This window comes from Chiloscyllium plagiosum, unplaced genomic scaffold (assembly GCF_037043375.1).
Source record: "Chiloscyllium plagiosum isolate Xiang-an unplaced genomic scaffold, Cpla_swu_hap1 HiC_scaffold_16, whole genome shotgun sequence".
Lineage (NCBI taxonomy): Eukaryota > Metazoa > Chordata > Chondrichthyes > Orectolobiformes > Hemiscylliidae > Chiloscyllium > Chiloscyllium plagiosum.
This window is the reverse complement of record NW_028270154.1, coordinates 11,409,556-11,430,963: the sequence shown is the minus strand read 5'-3', so window position 1 is coordinate 11,430,963 and position 21,408 is coordinate 11,409,556. Positions and strand designations below refer to the sequence as shown.

Here is a 21,408-nt window from a genome sequence, read left to right as displayed (position 1 = left end):
TTCCTTTATCCCTTGTTACGTTGTGGGGATCGTGTCGGTGGGGTTTTCAAATCGTTGTTATTCTAAATTCTGTTTTGTTTGTGTTTCCTTCGGTGGTGTGTAAATAAATTCTGTTTGATCTGGAGCCAAGTAGTTTGACCAGCTGCCTTACTCCTGGGATACCCACCTTATACCTGTCTGAAACAGCTAGAAAGGTTACGGTCCTGAGCTACCTTCTTAAAATGTTACGAGGGGGTCTGCCTGGTCCATTACAAGACCCACCCCTTTACCATATCCGTCTAACCCTGCATTTCCCATGGCTAATCCAGCACATCCCTGAACACTATGGGCAATTTAGCACGACCAACTCACCCTGACCTGCACATCTTTGGACTGTGGGAAGAAACCGGAGCACCCGGAGGAAACCCATGCAGACATGATATCCCCCGCTGAGAATGAGATGTATTGCTGGCCGAGTTGGTAACTGGGTGCTTATCCTGAATTGCCCTTGAACTGAATGGGCTGCTAGGCCATTTCAGAGGGATGCTTGAAATCCATCACATTGCTATGGGCCTGGGGTTACTTTGACATGATGGAGTTAGCTATCATTCTTACAGCAAAATGATCAAGGGGTAAGAGGAGGAACCCATGATCATCATCTTAAGTGGTGGAGCAGGCTCGAAGGGCTGAATGGCCTGTTCCTATTTTCTATGTGGATGGCTTAGTACTAAAATTGAGTCACCCTCACTAGTTCTGCTTTGATGGGTTTTGAACTTTTGGCCCCAGAGCATTGGGCAGGGCCTCGGGTTTACTAAGTCAGTAAAATCAGCATTAATTCACCACAATATAATCATTGAGGGATCACAGCAAGGAGGAGTGGGGGAGATGCAGCGCATGCAAGCATCTGTCATTTCATCTTTAAATATTCCAAAGGTAAAGTCACTATAGTCCTAGTGCTCCACTAGGCTGCTTTCGTATTAGAGAGAGATGACTGGTGGTGTATTAACCTCAAGGACATGACACCTCAGGAGAGGTTGAGAAGGAGGGGAAACTTCAGCCTGGAGCAGGAATCAAACCCACGCTGTAGATACCACTGTACATCACAAACCAGCTATCCAGCCAACTGACCACCATATTAGTGCCTGTTTCTAGTGATCACTGAACTTCATGGGAAAATAAAACAGAGCATAACTAGATACCATGAACGTAAGGTTTGATTTGAATTATTATTATCATATGTACCGAGATACGGTGAAAAGTATTGTTTTGTGTGCTATCTAGACAAATTGTACCTTAGGGTAATAGAACATAATACAGGATATAGTGTTACAGATACAGAGAGGGTGCAGAGAAAGATCACTTCTAATATATGAGAGGTCCATTCATAAGTCTGACAATAAGGAGAGGCTGAACAGGCTGGAGCTATTTTCCCATCGGAGGCTGACGGGTGACGGGTGACTTATAGAAGTTTACAAAATCATGAGGGGCATGGATAAGGTTAAACAGTCAAGGTCTTTTCCGCAGGGTAGGGGAGTCCAAAACTAGAGGGCATAGGTTTATGGTGAGAGGGGAAAGATATAAAATGGATCCAAACGTTTTCACCTAGAGGGTGGTGGGTGTATGGAATGAGCGGTCAGAAGAAGTGGTGGAGGCTGGTACAATGCAACATTTAAAAGGCATCTGGATGGGTATATGAATAGGAAGGGGTTAGAGGGATATGGGCCAAATGTTGACAAATGGGACTAGATTAGGTTAGGATATCTGGGGTCGGCATGGACAGGTTGGACCGAAGGGTCAGTTTCCATGCTGTACATCTCTATAACAGCAGGGAAGAAGCTGTTCTTGAATCTGCTGGTACACGTTTTCAAACTTTTGTATCCTCTGCCAAACGGAAGGAGTTGGAAGATAGTATGACAGGGGTGGGAATGGTCTTATTATGTTCGCAGCTGGTTTTTCTGATGGGCCATCAATAAGCCATGTAATTAAAAATTTAGTGGAAACTTCATCATCCAAGGAGGTAAAAAAAATTGACTTGCATTTATATAGTGATTTTCTCAACCACCTGACATCTGAAAGTTCTTTAAAGCCAATGCATTGTTTTTAGAATAATTAAATGTACAAAACACAGCAGCCATTTTGCACAGGGCTCGTTCCCACAAATACCAGCAGTAATAAACCAGGTCATCTATCCTTGTAATGTCAACTGAAGTTTAAAATGTCAGTCAGGACAATGACAATAACTCCCCTGTCCTTCTTCAAAATAATGCTATGGGATATTTTACATTAACCTGAGCAGGAAGATGAGGTTTTGACCTAAGACAGCACCTCCAACAGTGCAGTGTTGCTTCAGTACTGCATTGGAGTGTCAGCCCTGACCTTTACATTGAAGTCATGGCATAGGACGTGAACCAGAAACTTTGCAATTTGGTTTTATTCTTTCATGGGATGTGATGGTAACTGGCTAGGCCAGCATCTATTTCCCATCCCTAATTGCCCAGAGCGGCAAGGGTTAAGATCTGGAGTCACATGTTGGCCAGACCAGGTAAGGGTGTCAGATTTCCTTTCCGAAAGGACATGAGTGTACCAAATGGGTTTTTGCAACAATTGACAATGGTTATAACGTCACCATCACACGGTCAGTTCTGCTACAACGCGGTAGTTCCATTCTCGTGCAATCCTGCATTATAGGAAAATCGTGTAATAGCAGCACTGTTCAGACTAATGAGGCCAGAATCATGTTAAAAAACCAATACACACTTCAAATGTTCATGCTATAGCTCGTCAATCGCGTTACAGCAAATTTGTGTGAATGAAACACGCGTTATAGCAGAGCGACCTGTAGTGGCAAGCATGGGGAACATGTGAATACAGGGAGTGGTTAAATTGAACAGCATTTATAAATTTAAACAGAAACTGGAGAAATACATGAGGAAGCAGAGGACAGATGCCTGCACTAACAGATTTAGATGAGAAAAACTGGAGGAGACTTGAGTGAAGAATATAAACCATGTGCAGGTAGTTGGGATTAGTTTAAATGGCATCATGGTTAGCACAGACATGATGGGCTGAAGGGCCTGCTCCTGTGCTGTATTATTTTATGTTCTATAAACATCTTCATGGATTGTGCTGTGTTGAGTTGTTCTGTGTTTGATTATGTGAGTCTGTTTACAATTGACACATGAAGTGCTTGATAGGTTGGGTCTGGGTGTGGATTCAGAAAAAAAGTAAACAAAGCTACAGAAAAGGGGATGGAAGTGAGAAGTGAAGCGTGGAGCAGACATTTGAAACTTGTTACAGAAACAAAAGTTAACACGAGGCAGCTGGAAGTTTTAAAACATAAACTTGAGTGGTTGGGCTCAAACAGAAATGCTGATGAAAAAAAACAAAAGAGAAAATGCTGGAAATCTCAGCAGGTCCGACAGCATCTGTAAGGAGAGAAAAGAGCTGACGTTTCGAATCTAGCTGACCCTTCGTCAAAAGGTAAAAAAAGGGAGGAATAGGGAGGTATTTTTTACCTCGGTATTTATACTGGGCTGAGAGAGGGTGAGTCATGGCTTCAGAAGCAAAGGTAGCAATAAAGAGATGATAATGACAGAAATGCTGGTGGAACTCAGCAGGTTTGTCAAAATGTTCACAGAGGGAAATAGAATTAACACTTCAAGTCCAAGGTTCTTCACCAAACTTCATTTTTGTTCTCGAAATGCTAACTATTTCTCTCTCCACAGATGCTGCTGAGCTTCTCCAGCATTGGCAGTGTCTCGCTTTAATTTGACAGATTGGGCTATAAGCACTGTTTCTGTGTAGCGTATCCTACTTAAAATATGAAAACAAATTAATTCATTGAATATTTTAATTTAATTACAGCTGTGGCATATTCAGGACAAGAATTTAATGTGTTAATTCTTGTGATTCATTACGTTGTTCATGTGATTCACTTTGCAGTTATGCTGTATAGGACAGCTCTATGCTAATTTGCGTCAGATAAAAATGTGCAAATGGACACAGGCACTGTACCTTAACACAGAACAGTAGGGAGAACTGAGGTGATCTCTGCCTTAGTCATAGAGATTTACAGCACTGAAAGAGGCCATTTGGCCCATTTAGTCTGCACCAGTCAAAAACAGGCACCTAACTGTTGTAATCTCATTTACATAGCCTATGTAAATATTTCTAAATATTATGATGGTGTCTTCCTCTACCACCCTTACAGGCAGTGAGGTCCAGATTCTGAACATTCTTTGAGTGAAAAATTCTTTCCTCGCATCTCCTCTAAGCTTCCTGAAAGTGTCCCTTCCCTTTTGAAATTTTAAATGGACTTTCCAATTAAATTGAAAATCGTGCATTACCTGAACTGATTTGTTAGATCTGCGGAAACATTGCCAGTTGAGAGGTTTCACACATGCAACTTCATTGAGAGCAATCAACCAATTTCACCTTTTGTCACAAGTATAATTACAACAAAACTGGAAATGAAGGTTTTATAAATCAGTAAATAAGCATAGATTTAAAATTCGTCATCAGGCTTCAAAATTCGATCTCATTCTCTGCTGGTCTGTGTAATAAATGTAAAGTAATATTTGCAAAGCGTGTAATGGTTCACTGACTGAGGTTTCTTACAGTGCTGCACATTTAAAGACACGCTATTTAACTTAACAGGTGGACATTGAACACAAAAACAAATATCCTGCTGAAAATCTGAAGCATAAACGGAAGTTGATGGGTTGGATTTTAAAGGCCCAGCGCTTTGCAAAGATAGCGGTGTGTGCTAGAATTTAACCAGCGCTTTGGGATACTCCCACTCCAAGCATCCAGTCAAACATCATCCATCAGCGCTGGAAACAATTGGGAACGTAATAGGTTTTGAACCTGAAAGTCGTGATGGGGGAGGTGGAAGAAGAACAAATGAGGTCTTTCATAGGCCAGAGGGTTGGAGAAATTAAATACGACCATAAGAAATAGGAACTGGAGTAGGCCATTTGGCCCCTCAGGCCTGTTCTGCCATTCAGTCGGATCATGGCTGATTCAACATTCCTCACATCCACCTTCCTGCTCTTTCCCCATAAGCTTTGATTTCCCGACTGATTAAGAATCTATCGATCTCAGCCTTAAATATACACAAAGACTCTGCTCCCACAGCTCTAGGTGGCAAGAAGTTCCAAAGACTCTCAACCCTCTGAGAGAAGAAATTCCTCTGCATCTCAGTCTTAAATGTGACATTTCTTTGTCCTGAGACTGTGACATCTGGTCCTACGCTCTCCCATGAGGGGAAACATCCTCTCAGCATTTACCCTGTCAAGCCCCTTAAGAGGTTTCAATGAGATCTCCTTTCATTTGTCTAGACTCCAGTGAGTACAGTCCCAAACTGTTTAACATTTGCTCATAAGACAATCCCTCAATACTGGGAATCATTCTTGTGAACTTTCTTTGAACTGCCTCCAATGAAATGATACCTTTCCTTAAACAAGGGGACCAACAAGGGGCAGCAATACTGTCTCAATGGTTAGCACTGCTGCCTTACAGTGCCAGGGTCCTGGGTTCGATTCCAGCCTCAGGCAACTGTCTGTGTGGAGTTTACACATTCTCCCCATGTCTGCGTGGGTTTCCTTCGGGTGCTCCGGTTCCTCCCACAGTCTGAACATGTGCAGGTTAGGTTAATTGGCCATGCTAAATTGCCCCAGAGTGTCCAGCGATGTGTAGGTTAGGTGCATTAGTCAGGGGGAAATGTAGAGCAATTGGGTAGGGGAATGCGTCTGGGTGGGATACTCTTTGGAGGGTCAGAGGGTCGGTGTGGACTTGTTGGGCCAAATGGCCTGTTTCCACACTATAGGGATTCTATGAAAACTGCTCACATTACTCCAGGTGTGGTCTCACCAGTTGTACAGCTGCAGTAAGACTTCTCCACTCTTATACTCCAACCCCCTGAACTAACCAATATTCCATTAAGCTTCCTGATTACCTGCTGCACCCATGTGCTAGCTTTCTGTGTTTTGGGCACAAGTGCCTCACACGTTCCCTTGTGTTGCAGTTTATCTCCTGTTAAATAATACTCTTCTTTTGTTCTCCCTTACCAAATGAACAACATCATATTTTACCACATTATACTTCATTTGCCAACTTTTTAACCACTTCTTATCCTATCAATATCTCTCTGTAAACTGTTTGTAGAAAATAGACAATAGACAATAGGTGCAGGAGTAGGCCATTCTGCCCTTCAAGCCTGCACCACCATTCAACATGATCATGGCTGATCATCCTCAATCAGTATCCTGTTCCTGCCTTATCTCCATAACCCTTGATTCCACTATCCTTGAGAGCTCTATCCACTTCTTTCTTAAACGAATCCAGAAACTGGGCCTCCACTGCCTTCTGGGGCAGAGCATTCCACACACCCACCACTCTCTGGGTGAAGAAGTTTCTCCTCATCTCTGTCCTAAATGGTCTACCCCGTATTTTTAAGCTGTGTCGTCTGGTTCAGAACTCACCCATCAGCGGAAACATGTTTCCTGCCTCCAAAGTGTCCAATCCTTTCATAATCTTATATGTCTCAATCAGATCCCCTCTCAGTCTTCTAAACTCAAGGGTATACAAGCCCAGTCACTCCAATCTTTCAACATAAGATAGTCCCGCCATTCCAGTAATTGACCTCGTGAACCTATGCTGCACTCCCTCAATAGCCAGAATGTCTTTCCTCAAATTTGGAGACCAGAACTGCACACAGTACTCCAGGTGTGGTCTCACCAGGGCCCTGTACAGCTGCAGAAGAACCTCTTTGCTTCTATACTCAATCCCTCTTGTTATGTAGGGCCAGCATGCTATTAGCTTTCTTCACGACCTGCTGTACCTGCATGCTTACCTTCATTGACTGGTGCACAAAAACACCCAGATCTCTTTGTACTGCCCCTTTACCTAACTTGACTCCATTTAGGTAGTAATCTGCCTTCCTGTTCTTGCCACCAAAGTGGATAACCATACAGTTATCCACATTAAACTGCATCTGTCCACTCACCTAACCTGTCCAGGTCACCCTGTAATCTCCTAACATCCTCCTCACATTTCACCCTGTCACCCAGCTTTGTATCATCAGCAAATTTGCTAATGTTACTATTAATACCATCTTCTATATCATTAACATATATTGTAAAAAGCTGCGGTCCCAGCACTGATCCCTGCGGTACCCCACTGGTCACCGCCTGCCATTCCGAAAGGGAGCCGTTTATCACTACTCTTTGTTTCCTGTCACCCAACCAATTTTCAATCCAAGTCAGTACTTTGCCCCCAATACCATGTGCCCTAATTTTGCTCACTAACCTCCTATGTGGGACTTTATCAAAGGCTTTCTGGAAGTCCAGGTACACTACATCTATTGGATCTCCCTCGCCCATCTTCAGAGTTACATCCTCAAAAATTCCAGAAGATTAGTCAAGCATGATTTCCCCTTCATAAATCCATGCTGACTCTGACCTAATCTGTTTCATCCTTTATAATTGACTCCAGCATCTTTCCCACCACTGAGGTTAGACTAACTGGTCTATAATTTCCTGCTTTCTCTCTCGCTCCTTTCTTAAAAAGTGGTACAACATTAGCCACCCTCCAATCCGCAGGAACTGATCCTGAATCTATCAAACTCTGGAAAATAATCACCAACGCATCCACGATTTCTAGAGCCACCCCCTTCAGTACCCTGGGATGTAGACCATCAGGCCCCGGAGACTTATCAACCTTCAGACCTAACAGTCTCTCCAACACCAATTCCTGGCAAATATAAATTCCCTTCAGTTCAGGTCCTTCAGCCACTGTTACCTCAGGGAGATTGCTTGTGTCTTCCCCAGTGAACACAGATCTGAAGTAACAATTCAACTCGTCTGCCATTTCTTTGTTCCCCGTAATATATTCTGCTGTTTCTGTCTTCAAGGGCCCAATTTTAGTCTTAACCATTTTTTTGCCTTTCACATACCTAAAAAAGCTTTTACTATCCTCCTTTATATTTTTGGCCAATTTACCTTCGTACCTCATTTTTTCTCTGCGTATTTCCTTCTTAGTAATCCTCTGTTGTTCTTTAAAAGCTTCCCAGTCCTCCGTTTTCCCACTTATCTTTGCTATGTTATACTTTTTCTCTTTTGACTTTATACGTTTCTTAACTTCCCTGGTCAGCCACGGCCGCCCATGCCTCCTCTTAGAATCTTTCTTCCTTTTTGGAATGAACTGATCCTGCATCTTCTGCATTATACCCAGAAATATCTGCCATTGTTCCTCCACTGTCATCCCTGCTAAGGTATTGCACCATTGAACTTTGGCCAGCTCCTCCCTCATAGCTCCATAATTCCCTTTATTCAACTGAAATATTGTCACTTCCGATTGTACCCTCTCCCTCTCAAATTGCAGATTGAAGCTTATTGTATTATGGTCACTACCTCCTAATGGCTCCTTTACTTCGAGGTCCCTGATCAATTCTGGTTCGTTACACAATACCAGATCTAGAATTGCCTTCTCCCTGGTAGGCTCCAGCACCAGCTGTTCTAAGAATCCATCTCGGAGGCACTCCACAAAGTCTCTTTCTTGAGGTCCAATACCATCCTGATTCTCCCAGTCTACCTGCATGTTGAAATCCCCCATAACAACTGTAGTAACATCTTTGCAATAGGCCAATTTCAGCTCCTGATTCAACTTACACCCTACATCCTTACTACCACTGAGGTCAAACTAACTGGCCTATAATTTCCTGCTTTCTCTCTCACTCCTTTCTTAAAAAGTGGTACAACATTAGCCACCCTCCAATCCACAGGAACTGATCCTGAATCTATCGAACTCTGGAAAATAATCACCAACGCATCCACGATTTCTAGAGCCACCCCCTTCAGTACCTTGGGATGTAGACCACCAGGTCCCGGGGGCATGTAGATAACTCCCAAGAGGTCTTTCTACCCTTAGAATTTCTCAGCTCTATCCATACTGACTCTACATCCCCTGATTCTAGGACCCCCGCGCAAGGGACTGAATATCATCCCTTACCAACAGGGCCACCCCACCCCCTCTGCCCGTCAGTCTGTCCTTACGATAGCATTTATAACCTTGAATATTCATTTCCCAGGCCCTGTCCACTTGAAGCCACATCTCAGTTATCCCCACAATATTGTAGCTGCCAATTTCCAAAAGAGCCTTATTTCTAATACTTCGTGCATTCATATATAGTATTTTTCATTTGTTATTGCCCTCATCCTTCCTATTAACCCCTATTTCACTCAACCTTATGGTATGATCCCTTTTTGAGTTTTCTGCTTCATTGATACCGTTGTCTTTCTTGACTTCCCTTGTTCTAACTTTCCCTTCAATTTCCTACTTAAACATCCAGTTTGTCCCCCCACCCCCTCGCTACTTAGTTTAAACGTAGCTGTGTTGCAGTAGCAAACCTGCCTGCCAGAATGCTGGTCCCCAACCTATTAAGGTGCAAACCGTCTCTTTTATAGAATTTATGCTTACCACAAAACATACTCCAGTGATCCAAGAATTTAAATCCTTGCTTCCTGCACCAGTTCTCCAGCCACACGTTCAAGTCCATTATCTCCCTGTTCCTGTCCTCACCAGCCCGAGGAACTGGAAGCAAACTGGAGATAACCACCCTGGACGTCCTGCTTTTCAGCCTTCTTCCTAGTTCTCCGACGTCCTGCTGTAGTATGTTCCTCCTCTTCTTCCCGACATCATTTGTGCCGACATGTACCACCACCTCTGGCCCTTCACCTTCGCCCTTGAGGTTTGTAAGCCTGTCACGACTAGCCTTTCTCTTATTTTTGTGTTGGCTGAAAATTTGATTACAGTACATTTCCTTCCTTCCTCCAAGTTACTCAGATATATTGTAAAGAATTGTAGTCCCAGCAACTGACCCTTGTGGAGCCCCACTAGTTACAGGCTGCTGACCTGAAAAGGAGGCCTGTAGTCCACTTGCTGTTTCCTGCCCATGAGCCAATTTTCTATCCATGCCAATATACTACCTCCGACATCACAGGGCTCTTATTTTATAACAACCTTTTGTGACGTACCTGGTCAATTGCCTTCCGGAAGCCCAAATACAACACATCTGTTGGTTCCCCTCTGGTTGAGACTTCCTAGAAAAACTCTCAGACAGGATTTCCCTTTCATGATGCCAAGCTGACTTTGTGTGGTTAAAGTTAAAAATCACACAACACAGGCTATAGTCCAACAGGTTTAGTTGGAAGCACTAGCTCTCAGAGCGCTGCTCCTTTGTCAGGTAGCTAGTGGGGCAGGATCATAGGACACAGAATTTATAGGAAAAGATAAAAGTGTCATACAACTGATGTGATGTATTGAACAAACCGAGATTGCTGTTAAGTCTTTAATCACTTAGAATGGGGATGCAGGTTTTGATTCATTAATATATAAATCTCAGAAGTTTTATTTTAAAAAAAGTCTCATCTCAGCTCAGACAATGCACTAAAGGTGTGAGTTTAGAGTCTGTCTGTATTCCAACTTTGAGTCAGACCGGTTCTATTTCCAAAGTGTTATAAAATGACATATGGATTATAAAAAAAAATTGACTGCCTACAGACTGTGTGCTTTTTGAACAAAATAGGATGTATCTGCAAATGCAAATTCCCCCCATAGACTTATATATATATATATATGTGTGTGTGTGTGTGTGTGAGAGAGTCTGTATAAGAGTGTGATAGAGTATATACCTGTGAGGGGGGCTGTGTTAGAGAGAGAGAGAGAGAAAGTGTGTGTGTGTGCGCGCGAGCAAGCGAGCGAGAGATGAGAGAGAGACTTTTTTAGAATAGATTCCCTACAGTGTGGAAACAGGCCCTTCGGCCCAACAAGTCCACACCGACCCTCCGAAGAGACACCCACTCATTCCCCTACATTCACCCCTGACTAATCCACCTAACACTATGGGCAATTTAGCTTGGCCAATCCCCCTAACCTGCACATCTTTGAACTGTGGCAGGAAACCGGAGCACCCGGAGACACGCAGACACGGGGAGAATATGCAAACTCCACACAGACAGTTGCCCGAGGGTGGAACTGAACCTGGATCCCTGTCACCGTGAGGCAGCAGTGCTAACCACTGATCCATTGTGCCTGGGAAAACATGTGTTCCTTGAGCATGTGTTGAACTTTGTCAGTACATTACAGCAGATCAAAAGCAGGATAGTCAGACTGGGAGAAAGAGAGACAATTAAAACAACTGGCCCACACTGAAAATATGTTGTCAGACTATAGCTGATAGGTAAGTAGACTTTCATATTTCAAAGCACACTATGTTAGGAGAAAATTCCCTGAGGTTCAGAAGAATGAGGATAGTTCTCATAGAAACCTATGAAAGGACTAGACATAGTAAATGCAGGAAGGATGTTCCTGATGAATGGGGAATCCAGAACCAGGAGGCTCACAGTCTAAGGATATGGGGTAGGCTATTTAGGATGAGGAAAAATTTATCCAGCTAGAGAGTGGGGAGCCTGTGGAAATCTCTGCCATAGAAAGTGGCTGAGGTTAAAAATTCAAAGTTTTCAAAAAGAAGTTAGGTATTGTTCTTAGGTCTCAAGGGATCAAAGGGAATGGGAGAAAGTGGGAACAGGGGATTGAGTTGGATGAGCAGCCATGATTATATTGAATGGGGGAGGAAGCTCGGAGGGCTGACTAGCCTACTCCTATTCCTCATTTCCATGTTTCTATGGGATTGCTCTAATGGAGTATCTTCCCCTATAATCAGGTGGAATGGTTCCTGTGGTGGTTTTCATCAGCTGGGAGTTGCCATCCAGAAAGGTGCTGAGACAGACCTAGTGAGCAGTCCTTCGTGATGTTGCAGGTCAGACACATTCCCACCGTTACAGCCTGTTTACACGGCAACTTAATCAATCTCCTCACTGTCCCTGAGCCACTCTTTCTCACAAGTGCAGAGCAGTGTAACAGTGTATTACCGTCTTACTGTGTATTAGTAAGAATGTCTGGCTGTTCACAACAAACATGCAATAAACTGATCAATGCCATGAAATTATCCTTCTCAAACCTCACATTTCTGTAATTATGTTTTGCCTCCTTCATTGATTATGTAATTAATGTCCCTTACCTCACTAGTTATGTAATTACAGTTTCTTCCTTCACTGATCTTTTCCACTGAATGTAAACGATGCAGTAACATTCCCACATAAATTAAAATCGAACTGCCTGTGCCTTAACTTGAAACAGAATATTTTAACAACAGTGTCCCACTGACATGTCCCGCTCACACAAGGCTCAGCAGGAGATTATCACTGAGAGTGAGTTAGAAGTTACTTGTCAGACCTCAGCTGGAGTATTGTGTACAGTTGTGGATGTCATATTATGGGAAGAATGCAAACACATTAGAGAGGGTGCGGAAGCAATTTACAGGAATGGTCAGGAAGGAGAGGTTTCAGTTTGAGGATAGATTGACGAAGGCAGGAGTGTTTCCCCTTGGAGAGAAGGCGGCTGAGTGGAGATCAGAGCTCTCCAAATCAAGAACGGGCTGGACGGAGAAGGTGGAAAGAAGCTTTTTCTGCTGGTACAAGGACAAAGAATGAGCGGAAATAGATTTAAACTGATGTGTGAAAGAAGCAAAGATGATGTGAGATAAATACTTTTCACCCAGCGAACTGTTAGGATATGAAGTGCACTGTGTAGAAATATAGTGGAGGCAGGTTCAATTGAGGCGTTCAAGAGGGGCTTTGCTGATTATTTGGATAGAAGTGGTGTGCAATAGTAATGGGGAGAAAGCAGTAGATTGGCACTCGGTAACAATGCTCATTTGAGGAGCTGGTACAGGCACAGTGGACCAAATGGCTTCCATCTGTTCTGTAACACTTCTGAGAAAACACTGGATTACTTGCTGCTCCCTTTCACGGGATCTCCATCATCAACCAGGAGGTTATCAACAGGCATACGGCTTCAGAAAGTATAGTTTGCTGAAAGTGACAACTCTGTGGGCAATGAGGGAGGGATCTCATAGAGACCAATACAATTCTAACAGGACTAGACAGGGTAAACAGAGGAAGGATGTAACTGATCACAGGGGATCACAGTGTAAGGATATGGGGTAGGACGTTTTGGAATGGGATGAGGAGAAATTTCGTCACCCAGACAGGAGTGAGCCTGCGGAATTCTCTGCCGCAGAAAGCAGTTGAATGTTTTCAAGAGGGAGGTATATATAGCTGTTAGGGCTTCAGGGATCAAAGGGCATGGGGAGAAAGTGGGATCAGGGCACTGAGTTGGATGAAAATACTGTTTGGCAGAGTAGATTCGAAGGGCTGAATGGTCTACACCAATTCCTATTTTCTATCTTTCTATTGCACAACGAGTAACATAATAACTGAGCATCAATTACAGGCAAAATCCAAAAGAAGATCCTGACGTACTGCAGTATGGAGGCTTCTATTGGCAATCCAAAGGTTCAAACCAACTGGTTGCATTAGGTCAGAGGTTGTGCTGTTATAACGCGCGTTTAGTTAATGCGAATTTGCTGTAATGTGACTGATGAATTGGGGCGCTGTTTCTGAACCATGTATTTGGCTGTAACGCAATTACATCGCCAACACTTGAAGCGCTGTTTCTAAAGTGTGATTTTTCTAAACCATAGGGTCGCACAGGAATGCAACCATCACGTTATCGAATAACTGACTATAGAGGAACTTCAACCTTTCCAAGAAATAGAAAGGTTCTTCACTGCGTAACGGCTTTTCAGATTTTGAAAAAAAAACATGTGAAGGTGTTTGAGTGATTCTTGGGTGTCAGGACTGTTGTTGTGTAGACAAACAGCTGAATCCCGTAGTCATGACGCTGGATGATGTTCACTGACAGAGGTGGACTGACTGGGCTTTGGGATCTTAACAGCAGGACCAAATAAGAACGTACACACAGACAGAGGAGTTAGGGGTAAGTGTAGGCCACTTGACTCCTCAAGCCTGCTCAGCCACTCAACACGATCATGGTTAGAGACAAAAAAAACTGCAGATGCTGGAATCCAAGGTAGACAAACAGGAGGCTGGGAAAATACAGCAAGCCAGGCAGCATCAGGAGGGGGAGAAGTCAACATTTCAGGTGTAACCCTTCTTCAGGATGTCGGCCTCTCCACCTCCTGATGCTGTCTGGCTTACTGTGTTCTCCCAGCTTCCTCTGTGTCTACTCAACAAGATCATGGCTGATTGGATTACTCCACATTCTTGCCTTCTTCCAAATAACCACTAACTTCTCTTGTTTTTCAAAAATCCGTCTACCTCAGCCTTAAAAATGTTCAAGCAATCTGCTTCTACCACTATTTGAGGAAGAGAGCTCCAAAGACACACAACCCTCTGTGAGAAAAACGTTCAACTTTTCCCCATTTTAAATGGACAACGCCATCTTTTTTTAAACAGTGATTCTGACTCAGCAGGAAATATTTATATCACGTCTATCCTCACAGCTATTGTGTTTAAATCAAAAAGAGTTTTCAAACCTTGTTTAACACTTGGACATGAAGGTCCTGACCATATTAAGTCTCCATATTAAAGTATTTGAGTCAGATCTGGATGGTCAGAACTGGCCATTGGCCAGTTTTATTGATCTAACTCCTGGGAAATTGCCAGCAGTGAAACCATCTCAAATATTTTAACAATCTGGATGAAGGAACTGAGGACGTTGCTGCTAAGTTTGCAGATGACACAAAGGTATGTGCAGGGGCAGGTGATGTGAGGAAGCAGGGAGGCTGCAGAAGGACTTGGACAGGCTGGGAGAGTGGGCAAAGACATGGCAGATGGAATACAACGTGGGAAAGTGTGAGGTTATATACACATTAGTCGGAAGAATAGATGCTTGGACCATTTTCTAAATGGGCAAAGGCTTTAGAAATCTGAAGCACAAAGGGACTTAGGAGTTGTAGTTCAGGATTCTCTCAAGTTAATGTGTAAGTTCAGTTGGTGGTTAGGAAGGCAAATGCAATGTTAGCATTCATTTCAAGAGGGTTGGATTACAAGACCAGAAATGTACTGCTGAAGACTGTATGAGGCCCCTTTAGAATAGTGACAGCAGTTTTGGGCCCCATATCTAAGGGAGGATGTGTTGGTGTTAGAGGGGGTCCAGAGGAGGTTTACAAGAATGATCCCAGGGATGAAGGGCTTGTCATATGAAGAGTGGTTGAAGATTATGGGTCTGCACTCGATGGAGTTTAGGAGGATGAGGGGGATCTGACTGAAACTTACAGAATACTGAGAGGCCTGGATAGAGTGGAGATGGAAAAGACATTTCCACTAGTAGGAGAGATTAGGACCCAAGGGCACAATCTCCGAGTGAAGGGATGATCCTTTAGAAAAGAAATGAGGAGGAATTTCTTCAGCCAGAGGGTGGGGAATCTGTAGAATCCATTGCCACGGAGGGCTGTGGAGGCCAGGTCATTGAATGTACTTACTACAGAGATAAATAAGTTCTTGATTGGTAAAGGGGGTCAATGGTTACAGGGAAGAGACAGGAGAGTGGGTTTGAGAAACATATCAGCCATGATCGAATGGGGGAGCAGATTGGATGGGCTAAATGGTCTAATTTTGCTCCTATGTCTTATGGTTTAATGATGATGCCCTCCTAATTAATCCAACTAAAGATAGAAGAATGCTTAAAGCATGCCCAGACTTAAACCTGATCATAACAGTTGCTGAAAATCTAATTTATTGTGTTTGTCCTGAATCATAGGCATTCCAAATAACTCTGTGCATAACGTCTGAGCCAGGATCCACTTATCATAGACTCAGAGAGTCCTAGAGCACAGAGAAAGGTCCTTTGGCCTAAACTGGTTCATGTCGAACAAAATGTCCATCCATGTTAACCCCAGTTCTCTGCACTTGGCCATATCCTTCTAAACCTTTCCTGTCCATGTATTTGTGCAAATGCCTTTTAAATGTTGTTAATGTACCCTCCTCAACCACTTCCACTGGCAGCTCACTCCATAATGAGCATACCACTCCCTGTGTAAAAAGGAAGCCCCTCAGATTCCTTTTTATTCTTTCCCATCTAACCTTAAACTGATGCCCTCTACTCCTGGATTCCCCAACACTGGAAAAAACACTGAATGCATTCACCATATCCATTCCTCTCAATATCTTATGCATTTCTGTAAGATTCCCCTCAGTCTCCTATGCTCTCCTAACTTGTCCAACCTCTCCCTATAACTCAGACCGTTGAGTCCTGGCAACATCCTGGTAAATTTCTTCTGCACTCTTTCCAGTTTAATAACATCCTTCCTCTTGCAAGGTGACCATATCTGAACATAATGCTCCTGTCACTGAGATTAAACTGGAGCAGGAGAATCCATTCATTCCCTGAAGGGCTACAAGACAATAAGACATAGGAGCAGAATTAGGCCATTCAGCCCCCTAGGTACTGATGCTCATTTAACAGTCAGTGCAGGCATGATGGGCCAAATGGCCTCCTTCTGATTGTAGCCAGTGATTCTGTTAGAGCTGAAGGAAATTTAAATTTCATCAAACAAATCTTGAATTACAATGTTTGTCCCATTGATGGCTACCCAGGCTGTTGCCAAAAACAAACAAATTTGGTTCACAGATGTCCTTTAGGCGAGAAGATCTGGCTGTCTCATCTGGTCTGGAGTCTATGTAACTCCAGACCAATACAGTGTTCTCAAAAATGGCTGGATGAGCCATTCAATTTTATCAAACCACAATTGAAAAGTCATATAAGAATCATTAATCATGTTGCCTACCACATCATGGAATCCTTACAGACAATTTGGCCCATCGAGTCCACACTGACCCGCTAAAGAACATCCCACCCCATCCCCATAACCCTGCATTTGCTATGGCTAGCCTACCTAGCCTGCACATCCCTGGACACCATGGGCAACTTAGCATGGCCAGTCCACCCGAACCTACACGTCTTTGGACAGTGGGAGGAAACCCATGCAAACAATATTCAAACCTCACGCCCAAGGGTGGAATTGAACCCAGGTCCCTGGTGCTGTATGGCAGCAGTGCTAACCACTGAGCCGCTGTGCCACCCCAGACATGAACTGCAGGGGTTTGAGAAGGTGGCTCAACACCCCTCATTCCCTTCCCAAGGACAACAAGGGATAAGCAATAAATGCTAACCTTTCAAGTGTGGCCCACACCTTAAACATGAACAAACCAGTTGATTATTTGCTGTTGGTAGGACCTTGTGGTGCACACGCTAAGGACCACATGATAGTGACTACATTTCAAGTGTATCCCATTGGTTAAGAAGTATTTTAAAGGACTTTAGAGAACAGGTTCCTCCTCTGAACAAGACAAGAAACAAACCAGCTCAAGCTTGTTTGTTGATGTTTCACTTGGTCCGTAACGTAAAGCTGCCACATGAAATAAGATGTGTCAAAGTGTGTCTCAAAATGACAATAATGATGGGCAATAGTGAATACTACACTAGTTGAGAACGGAGGCTGGCAACTAAAATGGGCAGCGATATCCTGAGGCCGTCTGCTTCAAAACTAACTTAATTTTTAATTATATTCGCAATGCAATGTGAGAGTTCAACCCTTCCACGTTTCAGAAAAAAAATCCCTATTATTTTTGAATAAGTACTTTGCGATGTTTCATTATTACCAAGTATTGTGAAGGATACAGGATGAATATTTTATGAATCTGTCACTTTGTGATTTCCCATTGAAATTGAAAGGGGGTCCAGCAGCTCAAATGTAATTCTCATTAAATACTGGTGCAGACTTGTGAAGTTGTTTGCCATGCCAACCGTTATAACGGATACTATTCTGCTCATAAGCAGAGGGATGCTGGGCAGTATATGGCAGTCCTGTTACTCCTCATCTTCCCAAAGGTGACGTCTTGCACAGGAATAACTCCACGGTAATCAATGTCCTACCTCACTTAACCTGCACATGTCGGAGAAGATGTCAAACTGTGGCCCCTGCATTGACCCTTTCAAGTAGGTACAAAAAGATCCCAATGGATCATAGAATCATAGAACCCCTACAGTGTGGAAGCAGGCCATTCAGCCCATCAAGTCTTCACTGACCCTCCGATGAGCATCCCACCCAGACTCACCCCCCCAACCTATCGTTGTAACCCTGCATTTCTCATGGCTAACCCACTTAGCCTGCACATCTCTGGATACTCTGGGCAATTCAGCATGGCCAGCCCACCCTAACCTGTATACCTTTGGACTAAGGGAGGAAACTGGAGCGTCTGGAGGAAGCCCACACAGAGAACACTCACGTTCTCCCAGAGATCTGGTCAACAAGCCAAGCCCCCCCCCCACCCCCATCAATTAAATGAGATCTGTGTCATTAGGCCTCTTTGCTGCTTGTGGGATCCTGTTGTGCACAAATTGGTCGTGGCATTTCCTATGTCATGACAGTGATTATAGGTCACCAGCCGATGGTGTCCTGAGTTCATAAGGGCGTTACATAAATGCAAGTTGTTCTCTCTCTCTCTCTCTTCCAAAAACAGAACATACGTTAAGGCCATGAGACTTAACCAGTAACAGAAGACTTACTGCAAAACAACTGAGTTCATGGATAGATCCACTCCCTTCTGTGGGGCTGCGACAAAGCAATGAGGACACATTAGTCATTTCTAAAGATGCACCTTGGGATTTTTTCATCAGAAATAAATGGACAGAGGATCGAGAGCTGGACCAACACAACGAGCATTCCCAGTGGGAAGTGAGAGGCTGTACTAAGATATAGGTGCACGTGATGGATCTTCTTGGCTTTGAGAGACTAATTCTGAAGGAATGCTCCTTTCATCTGTCTGCACATCAGATCTTCCAGTCAGCACATTGTTAAAGCTGTGAGGCTCGGAGTGAACCAAGGGGCACCCAGCTGTATTTTTCAAAAGAAAATCTGAAAGTGTCTTATTTTTGATCACGGAAGAGGAGAGAAATGAGGAAGAGCAGGGAGATGAAGTGAAAGTGCAAATGAGAAGGTGATTAATACTCACCAGCAGGAGGTGTGCTATCTCAACCTGTCACACTGTGACTGTCGTACCAGTATTTTCACATGCTCGGAGTTCATATTCTCCTGTGGCTCTGATAATGGCTCACATATGATTTATCTGCACATCACAGCCATGTCATTACAGCCTGAATAATTCAGCAGCTTGTGAGTCCCAATGCAGCTTTCATCCCAACTGCTCAGACTTTGAGCTTCAGAAACTAAGCACAGAGTAGCCGACTGGAGCCTTCAATGGCAAAGCGTGGAAAATAAATTAATTTACCCCGAGATGTGCTGCAATTTATCATGCGGAACGGGCACCGAACGATTAACAGAAATTTAAAGAGCTTAGTTTAGAAAAGGTCCCAGATTACACATGATATGTTAGCTTCAGCTGCACAATCTCTCCATTGCCTGACACCACATGCTATCCCTTGGCACTCAAACAGGGAATTCTTCAGCAACATCAAAGAGGAAAGGTACAAACAATATTCAGAGTAGGCAAACAAGCAAAGGCAGTTCTTCAAATCAACGCAAAGAGTTCAGCTTCAAAAAAGTGAGGTGGCTAGGGAAGAGCCTGTTCAAAGCTGGGGGTCCTCCATTTTGGTTTATCTGACTAACTTACCACCATAAGCAACAACACTGGAGCACCAATGCAGCTTTCTTGTCTGTCCTTCATTAATATTTATTTTGCTGATGTTCCTTCCCCCAGAGGAAACCATTCCGATACAATGCAGCGATGTTAATGGAACAACCATAATTAAGAAAAAACCCACGGCAGATCATCTTTGAATGCAGAATCACCGAGCGTAGTTTTATAATGACATGTCTTTCATTCTAGAGATGAGGAGGAACTCCTTCACGGAGTCATAGAACACAGAAACAGACCCTTCGGTCCAACCAGTCCATGCCGAACATAATCCCAAACTAAATTAGTCCCACCTGCCTGTGCTTGGACCATATCCCTCCAAACATCTCTTATTCACGGACTTAACCAAATGTCTTTTAAACATTGTAACTGTACCCACATCCACCACTTCCTCTGGAAGTTCATTCCACACATGAACTACTCTCCGTGTAAAAACGTAGCCCCTCATGACTTTTTAAAATCCTTCTTCTCTCCCCTCTCATTTTTGTATATTCTATTGAGTACCAGCCCAATGTATTCAACCTCCCCTCATCAGGCAGTCTCTCCGTACTTGGTATCAGGTAGGGAACCTTCTTTGGACTGCCTCCAATGCCAGTCTATCCTGTATATCTTTCCTTAGATAAGGCATTTAAAATTATTCACAGTACTCCTTGTTGTTTGACAAGTGTCTTGTATACTTTTAGCAAGATGTTGTATTTTTAAACTCTGTTGAAGGTTCTCCTGCTTACACTTCAAATTGAGGCGTAGGTTGCAAAAGCTGGGAAGTGATGGGGCGCCTTTCGTAAATGATTGGTTCTGCCTAGCTGGGGTATTGGCTCAGTCTGGGTGCCCCACTTTAAGGAGGGTGTAAAGGAACTAGAGGAAGTATAGAAAAAGATTTACAGGAATGGCTCAAAGGATGAGAAATGTCAGAAATGTGAGTAAATTGGAGAGGCTGGGTCATCCGTCTTAGAGAAGAGAACGTTGACTGGGGAGTTTACAATTATGAGGCGTGTAAACATGGATTATTTCCCAATCCTGGTCACTCTGGGGAAGACTCAAAATCGCTGAAATCATCAGGTCAAAGCAGCCCCTTCCTCCACCACCAGTGTTCAGTACCACACATTAGTGTCCTTTTGGATAAGAGCCCATGATGTAGGAGGTATTGCATTAGCATAGGGAGAGGGTTGACTGACTAATAGAAGACAAAGTTCTTAAAATTAATTCACAGCATGTGGGTATCGTTGGCCAGGCCGACATATATTGCCCATCCCTGACAGTTTAGAGCCCACCATATTGCTGTGTGTCTGGAGACAACATACCAGTAGGTTTCTTTCTCTGAAGGATTTTCGTGACCAGATGGGTATTTACAACAATTGACAGTGGTTACATAGACACTACAAGGTCTGCTCTCTATCCAAGCTGCCCTCTTGGGCAAATAGGGATGGGCAATAAATGTTTGCCTCTAAAGGTCGGGAGATCTTTGTTCAACAGTACATGACACTGGTGAGATTACACTCAGTGTACTGTAAACAGTTTTTAGAGTTATAGAGTTATACAGCACAGAAACAGACCCTTTGGTCCAACCAGTCCATGCTGAACACAATCCCAAACTAAACTGGTCCCACCTGCCTGCTCCTGGCCCATATCCCTCCAAACCCTTTCCTATTCATGTACTAACCCAAATGTCTTTTAAAAGTTGTAATTGTTCCCACATCCACCACTTCCTCTGGAAGTTCATTCCACATATGAACCATCCTTAGTGTAAAAACTTTGCCTCTCATGTCTTTTTTAAATCCCTCTCCTCTCACCTTAAGTATGTGTCGCCCCCTCTTGAAATCCCCCACCCTAGGGAAAAGACAACTACCAC

General features: G+C 43.5%; 1 protein-coding gene across 5 annotated transcripts in view; it reads right to left on the bottom strand.

Moving 5' to 3' along the window:
- The window catches only part of ndst1b (N-deacetylase/N-sulfotransferase (heparan glucosaminyl) 1b), a 292,956-nt gene that overhangs the window by 193,325 nt on the left and 78,223 nt on the right, over window positions 1-21,408 (bottom strand). Inside the window, exon 1 of one of the 5 annotated variants that reach the window (XM_043703103.2) lies at window positions 18,472-18,492. The exons of the other annotated variants lie outside the window; for them this stretch is intronic. The gene's annotated coding sequence lies outside the window, so the exon portion shown is untranslated. Of the gene's footprint in view, window positions 1-18,471; window positions 18,493-21,408 lie in introns of those variants that run through there. 5 annotated transcript variants of the gene reach the window in all.